The sequence below is a fragment of the Lactuca virosa genome, chromosome 6 (assembly GCF_052849685.1).
Source record: "Lactuca virosa cultivar CGN04683 chromosome 6, Lactuca_virosa_CGN04683_v6, whole genome shotgun sequence".
NCBI lineage: Eukaryota > Viridiplantae > Streptophyta > Magnoliopsida > Asterales > Asteraceae > Lactuca > Lactuca virosa.
The window spans coordinates 70,585,861-70,598,460 of NC_136431.1; positions in this window are offsets into that span (position 1 = coordinate 70,585,861).

Below are 12,600 nucleotides of genomic sequence, written 5' to 3' on the forward strand. Positions count from 1 at the left end.
CGATAAGCATATGTTAGAACGCAAAGCGTGAATAGGGTATATGATCATTACTGAAAGTGACTTTTTCATTACATGAAATAGATTAAGAAGAGCTATGAGGGAGAGGAGGGTAACCTTAATAGCAGCAGTAACATCATCACCAACAACACCAGGCTCCGATTGCCATGTGCCGAGACCTACATAAGGAATCTTGGTTTTGTTAAAGAGTTCAAAGAATCGAATGGCATTCGACATTTTCTTGCGATTGAACGCATGTTGCGAATAGGGTTGTATCTGGAGTGAGGAAGAGGAGAAGACTATAGATTTTTGAGGCCGATCGTTTGAAGATAAAGAGGGGAGAAGACTAGGTTTTAGGAAGTTAATGAATTACCATAATTAAATATGCAAAGATTACCATAATACCCTTAAATGATTTATTATTTCCTCAATTCTCATTGGTGCATACATGCACACAATAGTTGCTAGAAACATTTAAACCTATATATATATATATATATATATATATATATATATATATATATATATATATATATATATATATATATATATATATATATATATATATATATATATATACTAGACGAATTCTCGCGCGTTGCGCAACGAAGATTAAAAATATATTGTTAAAATATATGTTTAAAATGGTTATGTTATTGACATTAACTTTGAGATAATATTTTTACACTAATTTATATATATATATATATATATATATATATATATATATATATATATATATATATATATATATATATATATATATATAATCTCAATTATTTTGAACAATAATATTCATTAACATCAACCCACATTCCTCATTAATAGAACTAAATATAATTATCTATTTAGTATTATTTTTAACAATTATTATTATTGATTAATTATATTTTTACTTATGCGATCATTTTCTAATTTCAATAATGATGTTCATTTAAAATACAATTTATTTATAGCTAAATGTAATTTATAATTTGATGTTATTATAATTTCAAATTGTTATTCATTAATTTTAAACCCACTTATTATTAATAATAAGTTAAAGAAGACTTTTAAGAAACACTTAATATTATTATTAAAATGTGAAACATACACTAAATAATAAAGTGATAAGATAGACAATTTGCATTACAAAAGAGACTTGCATGGATAATATGACATATCCATGTAATTTGATTTTATTATTTATAATTATTGCTTATTAATTTTAAAACCCCTTGTTATTATTAATAAGTGAAAAAAACTTTTAAAAAACACTTATTATTATAATTAAAATGTTAAACATATACTAAAATATAAAGTGATAAGATTGACAATTTGCATTTTAAAAAAGGCTTACATGGATAATATGGATAATATGACATATCCATGATTTTTAATTAATTATTATTTTGAAGCAACATGAACATACAAACATGTGTACAACAGTTAATTAAATATTATATATATCACATTCCATAACATATGATCGATAACATGAATCTAATCTAATTTACATTAAAATTTCAACCACAACATACAATGATATTCTTAAAAGAATACTTAAATCAAGAAAATACAAAAAAAGAATTAGGGGGTGTTTGGATAGGGAAAAAATAGGCTGCTTATTGCTTATTGCTTAATCCCACCGCAATAAGCAAATTTAAGTGTTTGGACAAGAGTCTTTAAAAATCAGCTTATTGCGGTAGGAATAAGCTAAATAAGCTGATTTTAATAAGCAAGGGGGGAATGCTTATTGCTTATTGCTTATTGCTTATTGCTTATTGCTTATTGGTCATTTTACTCATATAAGCTGTTTTATTTTGCCAAACACTTACATGCTTATTGCTTATTGCTTATTCCCACCGCAATAAGCTAATCCAAACACATTTTAAAAAAATGTTTATTCCCACCGCAATAAGCAAATAAGCAATAAGCTAATAAGCTAAAAACTATTTATCCAAACACCCCCTTAGTATATAACAAACTTACAAATTAAGAACTTCATCATAATAACATGGCTTGAAAAATTGTTCAAAGCCCTCAAACCAACACAAAAAACTTTAAACTTGTTTTCTTTGTGAATTTTGTATGTGATTTGTATTTGTGTGTCTACTAAAAAAGATTGACCTTTTTATAGTAGAGTATCCATTAATTGTTTATTAAATATATTATATAAGTTATAAAACCTTTGAATTGTTAATCATCATTAAGAGACTTTTGAGTGGTATTCATTAAAATGGATGGTTTCAAATGCATGAGGTGTTTGCAAATTTTTATGGGGGTTTCAAATGTATGAGGTTCAAGGAAAAATGCTAGCTTTATAAGTATATATATATATATATATATATATATATATATATATATATTACTTAAAAAGCATTTAAGCAAAAACTCTTAAAACACAAGTTATGCACAAGATAACAACCATTTAGTTCATGCATTTTGATGATTCCGTTTTTGAAATTACTTTCCTTCAAAAAAAACTTACAACATAATCAAGGGGCAGTACATAACAACATACAAACTGCAACTAAATCAAAAATTGAAAAAAATAATAATAAGAACAAAATCACAGATGCTACGTCATCTATGAGGTATAAGTTTTTAATGCATATTTTGTGCATCAACGACTTGTACATCGCAGATGGCAATGCTATCTGTGGTTTTGTTCTTTTTTTCCCTACTTTTTCAAAAAAAGCAAACCCACAACTGCTAGATTTCACGCTAAATGATATATATATATATATATATATATATATATATATATATATATATATCCGGTAAGAAGGAAATTTTTGGTAGGAAGGTAAGAAGTTTTTTTTCTATATATTTTTTTGACGAACAAAATAAATGAATCACTAGATGATTCATTTGTAAGATGATTCACAAGAAAAAATTCCCAAAAAAACATCTTTTTGATTCATTTTTAAGTAAATTAAGAAAAAAATCACTTTTATGACAATTTTAGTGAATAACAACAAAACCATTGTATAAATGAATCATCGAGATGTTTTTTTGAGAATTTTTTCTTGTGAATCATCTTACAAATGAATCATCTAATGATTCATTTTGTTTGTTCGCGAAAAAAATATGTAGAAAAAAAACTTCTTACCTTCCTACAAAAAATTTCCTTCTTATTTGATCTTGACTACCTAATTTTGTGAGACCGTGAGACGCGATCCTAACAACTCATTTTGTAGATAAAAAAAACATTTTTAAAATGCAAAATAATTAAAAATTTTCAAACTTTTTTTTAAATATTATTTTCGTCTTTTTTATTTTCCAAAAAAAAAATAAAAAAAAATAAATAAAATTACCATTTTTTACATATTCTAGTAGAATGTTAGAATATTTTATAAATCTGACAAATCTAGTAGAATACTAGAATATTCTAACAATCTAAAAATCACATTAGAATATTTACAGTGTAATATTCTATTAGAATATTTCACGTATTTAAAAAAAATGGTAATTTTTATTTATTTATTTTTATTTTTTTAGGTAAATAAAATGACGAAAATAATATTTAAAAAAAGAATTTTTGGATTTTTCTTTTTATTTTGCATTTTAAAATTATTTTAGATTGCCTGTCACAGTCTCACAAAATTAGCATGGTCTCAAATGAACCTGATATATATATATATATATATATATATATATATATATATATATATATAATGATAAAATAACTACGTATAATACTATTAACATGTTCAAAGCCTCCATCATAGCAAAATTTGTAGTTGAGATACCCAACAATGACATAAAAATATTTTTTGAACTATATATATTATGGGTGATGGGCTGTGAAACATGATACCGAGCCTTGAAAACGTCACTCATTACTCTAAACTGTAGGCGAGAACCGTCTGATAACTACCAAACCGTCGACGACTCATGAACCGCAAGCGAGTTAACTTGTCTGTAGTTTTAGTGGCTATTTTTGCCTAGTTACTAATTTTGACTATTTTTTACAAAATAATTACAAAAAGAAAACTAGATTTGTAATTTTCTCTTTCGTAGTTTTCTGTTTATCTACCGGTTGTCAAATTACACCCGCACGTGACGAACGTTCATGCCTTACGCCTAGTTTCCGAGTTTAGCAAATAAAAGAAAAGAAAATAAGGATTAGATAGGAAAAGAAAAGATATTTGTATTTTATGTTTCCGAGTAGGAGAGAAGTGAAATGAAACTTAAACATTTTAGTCAATTCTCTAAATCCTTCCAAATTGAAAGGAGCGAAAGTGGTCTGTAACACTCGATTTCGGATTTTAGCCCAACTTAACAATCCCAACCCTAATGGTCCAAGGCCCAAAAGAATGGCCCAAGCAGGTATTCTGAGAGTACGCTCGACGTGCTCTCTGCTACGCCTCGCGTACGACTTGGTCTTCGAAGGAAGGGCTACGGGGCCTCAACCCTCTACACCCAGCGTACAGAGCATTACGCCCACTGTAATAGCCTGACGTCCAAACTCTATCTAAGGGGTATTAATGCATTAAGACTTCACATCTAACTTCAGATCTAAGATTAATAAAATGTCTAAGGCCATAAAGTTGCAACCTTTATGTCTTTCCATGGCCACAAAGAGCCCAACATCAAAACCCTAACTCATTCAACCATTTCAACTCCATAACTCTTGCATGGAAGAAAACCAAGGTCCAAGCTTGCATTTTTATGACATAAACCACCCTAAAACGTTTGGAAGGACAACTTAAAGGCCATGGAGTATTCCATACTCACAAAGATCAAGGTTTTGGGACAAAAAGAGTGTAAATCTAAGCTTGAAAAATATCTGATGAAATATGCATCAAGGTTGGAGATTTATACATCTAAAAGATGCACAAGGTTGAGTAGTTGCTGGATCCAAAGACTTGAGAGCAAAACTACTTCTTTGATGATCTTCCTTCACAAACAAGAATACATAAAACTCACTTAAAAGCTTCAAATCTCACTCTCAAGGCTAAGGTTTTCGATCTTAGGGTTTAGAGGAATGGAGGCTGGAGGTAAGGACAGGTTTGAGGTCTTAATGATCCATAAATAGGGTCCAAACCCTAAAATTTTGGGTTTGTCCACTGTCTGCGTAAGCCCAGCATACGTGAGAGGCTCCCGGTCACATGCGAGGTTCCTACGCCCGACGTACCTAAAACATCCAAAAATATGTTCCCAAAAATTTCGTTTTTATAATAGATAAAATATTATTTTCATATATCATCCATACATACCAACTAAACCAATGTATCAAATGTTATCAAAATCAAAGTAAATATCAAATGCGGAATCCCAATGGTGTGTGCGATGCAGTTAACCCGAGCTCTTCCCCTTGGAACCGGAAGTACCTGAAACACAAACTAAAATCCGTAAGCACAAAGCTTAGTGAGTTCCCAAGATACCGCATACCAAACATATCACATAACGGGCCCCGCCCAAAGAGATACGAGCCCCACCCACACTCGCATAACGGGCCCCGCCCACACTCGTAATACGGGCCCCGCCCACATGTACAATATGGGTCCCGCCCATTAAGCATACAATTATCACCTAGACAACAAGTATTTCACATAATCAACAAGGGTCGGCCTTGGTGCCTTAGACCCGCTAAACCCAGTGAGGAAAACTCACCTCAAATGCTGAACGATAGCTGAATAGGTCCCGACTCCGAATATCAGCTCTACCCAACCCCTAAATAGTATGGATGAGCATGGGTCGGTTTTGACCTGAAACCGAACCCAAAACCGACTTATCGGTTTTCAGAAAATTAGAACCCAGTGTAACAACTCGTTATTTAAAGTCAATAAAAGTCAAACTTACTAAATAAAAGTCAATTTGTTAATTTGTTAAATTTATAAGGCTTAAATAATGATTTAATAATGGAAATAACTTTGTTATATTTGTGTTTTAGAAATTTGGAATTTTAAAACATTTAGGCCGAAATCACCCTTTTGGTGATTCTATGCGAGGACCGAAATTAGATTCGGTCAATACCGAGAACCCGTAGGGACCCCACTTCGGACCGAGAACCCATTGCGAGACCGAGAACATGGACCGAAATCAGGGGATTTCGGTGGGAACCTTTGACCAAAATCTACTCCTTTATGGCCGAAAACACCCTCAAATATCTAGATATCTTATCTTAATTCAACTTCCCAATGTGATAAATCCCATTTACCAACGTAAACCCCACATCACCTCCTCATAAATTACTTCCTACTTAAGATACTACATTAAGATCATACCCCATTTCACACATCCATTAAACGAAAACATCCTTATTTCTCTTCAATTTCAAGCCATTTCCTTTCCAACACTCACAGTGAACAAGTTCTTACAAAATTAACTCTTGAGTAGTTGATTGTAAGTATTTTCTTCATCACCTTATGTTTACATCATATTCTTAATAAGCTTAACTAACACACACCACAAATCATGTGTATAATATTATATACGTTTGTTAAAACGTGTTTTAACCCGGGAATCATCTCTACCACATCGTAACCAACCAAGAACACACACTCGAGGTGAGTTCATACCCCTACGTTTTCATGATTTTTCACTGTTTTAAGGGGGGAATACAAGTGTAACACAAGAAATTTTGTGTTAATATCTAAATGATTTCAAATATTGTCAATCGCTATCGTTTTTGAAAACATATATTTATATATATATATATATATATATATATATATATATATATATATATATATATATATATATATATATATATATATATAGAGAGAGAGAGAGAGAGAGAGAGAGAGAGAGTCAAGATCAAATAAGAAGGAAATTTTTGGTAGAAAGGTAAAAAGTTTTTTTTCTACATATTTTTTTCGCGAACAAACAAAATGAATCATTAGATGATTCATTTGTAAGATGATTCACAAGAAAAAATTCTCAAAAAAACATCTCGATGATTCATTTATACAATGATTTTGTTGTTATTCACTAAAATTGTCATAAAAATGAATTTTTTCTTAATTTACTTAAAAATGAATCATAAAGATGTTTTTTTGGGAATTTTTTTCTTGTGAATCATCTTACAAATGAATCATCTAGTGATTCATTTATTTTGTTCGTCAAAAAAATATGTAGAAAAAAAACTTCTTACCTTCCTACCAAAAAAAATTTCTTACCGGATATATATATATATATATATATATATATATATATATATATATAAGGTTCAACAGGCTTAGAATTGAAAATTTTGCTCTATTTAAGTTCCTTGTTTGGTTGTAGGCTTAGGGTAGAATTATTTATTCGACCGCCTTTTTAATCATAATTATATAAATATTATATTTATATAAGTATAAAACTATTTAAACTTGTGAAACAAAAATATTATTTTTGCAATCTATTTTAATACCCTTTGGGCATAAATGTTAAATTTCATGGAGCAACTTTATCACAGATTTTACGATTTTAAACTTGCCAAATCATTAAACAATACGAAAGTTTTCATTTCAGTAGAACATATACATATAAACTATAATAGACATAGTTTATGAAACTTACATATCATTTAATATAATTGAGATACAATACGTAAAACAAACATATAAACTATAATATGTATAGTTTATGGATCATATGCACTATATTACCAAGTTTAGAATACATTACAGAAAACAAAGATAATATGTGACAACCCGAACCTTTTTCTGTTAACATTAGCCCAGCCCGTTAAATAAATTCTGTCTTTTATTTAGTTCCGTCAAATTCTTATGATTTGGAAAATCATTTAAGTTATATAATTGAATTTTCTTTTAAGAGTCGGAACCAAAATCACGCGAAAAACCCGAGTTTCCTTCGAAAATCAGCGAAAATCCGGCCTGACTGGTGTTCACGGCCGTGAACCCGATCACGGCCGTAAACCCGTTCACGGCTGGACCCCACCACCGACCATACCCCCAGCCTATATATACGAGACTCTCACCCTCATTTGAACTTTTCTGACCGCAAACACACTCCCTCTCTCTAAAAACCCCCACCCGAAAACACAAGAAATTCAAGATTTCTCTTCATCTATCACTCTACCCGCCTTAGAGATCGTTGGAGAGCATCAAAACATCAGTTTTTCGTCAAATCAAGTGTTCCTGTTCTTGAGTTTACGGCCGTACACCCTTCAAATCTTCAAACCTTCAAGGGCTGCAAACCGTTTACGGCCGTACACCCTTCAAAAGTTCATATTTCCTTCAAGAACACCGTTCACGGCCGTAAACCCTTCAAGGGGCTGTTCACGGCCGTAATCCCCTTCATTGCCGCAAACCCTTCCTAAGTGGTGAACTTGGCTGAAAACCCGCTTTTCCGATTCAATAGAGTCCCGGATCCCGTTAAGTACCGCGTGCATCCATCCGAGGGTCTTCACTCACAGTTTCGCTGTTCAACTTTTCACACAACCAACAGTGAGTTCATACCCCTATGCTTTTATGGTTTTAATGTTTTCAGGGGGAGGATACAAGCCAAACACAAATGATTTTGTGAATTTATAGAAAATGATTTCAAAACACTTAAAACTGATGCAATGGATATAGTCATACGATTTCCATATTTCATAAAATAATAAGATATTTTATCCCTTTTGTATTATGCTGAGCATAAGGGATGTTTTTGACTTACTACCACATTGCATAGTTTTCAGATCAATCCACGAACCAAATACATAATATTCATGCAAACTATAATAGGTATAGTTTGGGATTTCAAAATACAGTATCTCAAATTCAAGATTTATACATTGTTAAACATATAAACTATGGCAGACTTAGTTTATGATATTCCCTAGTAACAAGGATACTTTATTACATAATTATTGAATTATAATTATTTCTCCATAAAGTATACACACAGGATTAAATACAATAGGTCAATACAGAACTACACGTAAACTAGATTATACATAATTATGAGACTCTACTTCAAAATTGTACCCTTTGGTGTACTGAACTAAATCCTATCATAGTGTAACCAGAGTCTCCTGGAGGGAGAGCGTGAGATTTGTGAATAGATCTATTCGGGACTGACAATCCCACACCTGAACTGCTAGCTACAGTTAGGCAGACATGCCTGAGGTGACAAATGTCATATATCCGAAGCTTGAAGAACGTCGTAAAGGTCACTAGGTCATATCAAGCAAGGTTATACGACTCACAGTTGTATAAACTAACCTTTTATTTATAGGATTTCATTCTTCATTAGTTTTATTTTAATTAATAGAACTACTATACATTATACTGGAGGATTCCAGGGGATAAAATGCATGGTTTTATTTTAATTAATGAAACTGCTATACATACTGGTAATAACCAGGGTTTTCCAACAGAATATTCTATATATACTGGTGCTAGCCAGGGTTCTCGTACTTACAAATCACTGTAACAAACTCATACATTAGAAAATATTGGATTTTCTTGGAAGCATACAAACCTTTTCATTGATTCATTAACAGGTTTTCATTACAAAAACATGCTTATGAACTCACCAGCTTTTATGCTGATACTCTCTTTTCAAAACCGCTTGTATTCTCAGGAAATCAGTAGACAGGTACCTCGGCAGAATTTTGAGAAGCCGGAGCATATAGAGTCACGTCTTTATTTTGCTACTTTTGATGTATATAAATATGAATCAAACAGATGTAAATACCTTTTTATATATTCAATGTAGTGGTTGTGTTTTCATTGATTACTATGATGCAATTGTTGTGATACTACATATGACGTCATCCACCCCCGAACGTTTCCGCCCTTCCGGTTTGGGGGTGTGACAGATTGGTATCAGAGCTATTGTTTATAGTGAACTAAGTATGCCGAATATTACATGGTATACAAGTATAAACACTAAAGGGGCCGAAGTGCTCTGAAACTAAAAGTATACTTTAAAAATACAAGTATTTTTACAAGAAGAATACAAGTATACATACTTACAAGAAACTATAACTTAGTAAGAACCACATAAAAGTATTTAGGACGAGTTGGACACCGCGGTTAAACCTGAATAGTTATGTAGTCATATGTGGGGCCAATATAACCTGATCAACTATATTTGCCCGAGATATGACCAACATGTGTTTGGGAGTGACTATGGTGTTGTAACAAGTCTAAAACTCACCAAATCATATACAAATGAAGCACATAGTTAAAATACTATAGGAGTATTTTATGGTTCTATAACACTGCACAGAGTCATCACTAGTAGTACAAATCCTCATAAATGAAAGACCTGCAATTCCTTGTTATTGTTAGTAAACCTTTATTGTAGATCTCTGTTATCGCAGTAGGGTTTAGATCTATCTTGCTCGAAAATATCCAATTCATGATCAGCATAGAAGGCTTATCGTCATTTTTTCCCTTGTATCTTTTAGAGAAAGATGCCTCCCAGGAAGAGACCCAACAAGCAGAACCACAATCCTCCGCCGCCACCACCTCCTCAGTTCGATCCTGTCATGTTCTAGGCAGCAGTTACCGCCGTTGTGGCTGCTGCAATGTCGCAAATGAATCCGGGTGGCGCTGGCGGAACAGGAAGTGGACCCGATCCCCATAATCTTGACGGTGGCCAGGGACACCCGAAGGAGTGTTCCTATAAAGATTTCATGAATGCAAAGCCCAAGTCCTTCGATGGCAATGGAGGAGTTATTGCCCTAACCCGGTGGTTCGAGAAGATCGAATCAATTTTTGAGATATGTGCATGTTCTGAGGCCAACAAGGTGAAGTTTGCCGCCTGCACCTTCACCGATAGAGCATTGACTTGGTGGAATAGCCGGGTCAAATCCCTAACTCTGCCGGTAGCAAATGCCATGGGTTGGGAGAGTTTAAAGGAACTCATGCTTGCTGAGTACTGCCCAAGGGGCGAGATGCAGAAGTTGGAGCACGAGCTCTGGAACCTGAAGATGAAGGGTTCCGACATTGCTACCTATACAACTAGATTCTGTGATCTGGCTCTTCTCTGTCCGGGGATGGTCACCCCGAAGAGCAAGAAGATAGAAAGGTACATTTGGGGATTGACGCCCCCAACTCAAGGAAATGTTTTGGCTGCTAAACCTCTCACATTCGACAACGTTAAATGCCTGGCGCAGACCCTGATAGATCACAGGGTTGATCTTGATGATGTGGCAGCCGCTCCCGAACCACCAAAGGCGAGTGGTGGGAAGAAGAAGTTTTGGAACAAGTGAAAGGGCCAGTCTTCACATGAGCCCTCCAAGAAACAACAAGTAGTGGCAGTTCATGCTGCTACCACTCCTACCGCTGTTCCTGCAGCCCAAGCACCTGCCAGTAGATATGCTGATACTCTTCCATGGTGCGACAAGTGCAACTTTCATCATCACGGACCCTGCCGTGATTTTCAATGCAACAGCTGTGGCAAGAAGGGGCACACAACTCGATTTTGCAAGACACCAGCCCAACCAACCAATCAGGCTCCTGGAGCGGGTGTTGGTCAAGCCTGTTATGGCTGTGGGGATATCGAGCACTTCAAGAGGAATTGTCCCAAGGCAACAACAGCTGGCAACACAGGGAGAGTGCTAGCCACGGGCCAGGAGGAAGCGGTCGCTGATCCCACCGTTGTTACAGGTACATTCCTCCTCGACAACTCTTATGCATACATTCTTTTCGATTCTGGTGCGGAGAGAAGTTTTGTTAGTCATGCATTTAAGCATCTACTCTGGCATAAGCCCCAACCTTTAACCGAAACATTTACCGTCGAGATGGCTAACGGAAAGAAAGAGAGCACTAACGACGTATTCATAGGTTGTACCCTTACCCTAAACGACCATTCCTTCCCAATCGACGTTATGCCAGTTTCCATAAAAAGCTTCGACGTCATTATCGGCATGGATTGGTTAAGCCCAATCGTGCTGATATCCTTTGCTATGAAAAAGCCATTCGCATCAATCTGCCCTCGGGCGAAGCCCTCATTATCTATGGTGATAAACTTAGCTCAAACCTTCGTATCATTTCATGCATCCAAGCCCAGAAATATATGCGAAAGGAGTACCATGCATTCCTAGCCCATGTCGTTAACGAAAAGCAGGAAGTTAAAGACCTCGAGAGCATCCCCGAAGTCTGCAACTTTCCTAATGTCTTCCCCGAAGATCTTCCCGGAATCCCTACCGAGCGCCAAGTCGAGTTCCGTAGTGACTTAATTCCCGGAGCTACTCCTGTAGCTAAATCCCCATACCGTCTAGCGCCGGCAGAAATGCAAGAGTTATCCAGGCAGCTCAACGAACTGCTCAACAAGGGATTCATCAGACCAAGTTCCTCACCTTGGGGAGCCCCGATTCTATTCGTGAAAAAGAAGGATGGATCCTTTTAGGATGTGCATAGATTATCGTGAACTGAACAAACTTACCATCAAAAACCGTGACCCCTTATCCCGAATCGACGACCTCTTCAATCAACTTCAAGGAGCCATCTATTTCTCCAAGATAGATCTAAGATCAGGGGATTTCGGTGGGAACCTTTGACTGAAATCTACTCCTTTATGGCCGAAAACACCCTCAAATATCTAGATATCTTATCTTAATTCAACTTCCCAATGTGATAAATCCCATTTACCAACGTAAACCCCACATCACCTCCTCATAAATTACTTCCTACTTAAGATAATACATTAAGATCATACCCCATTTCACAC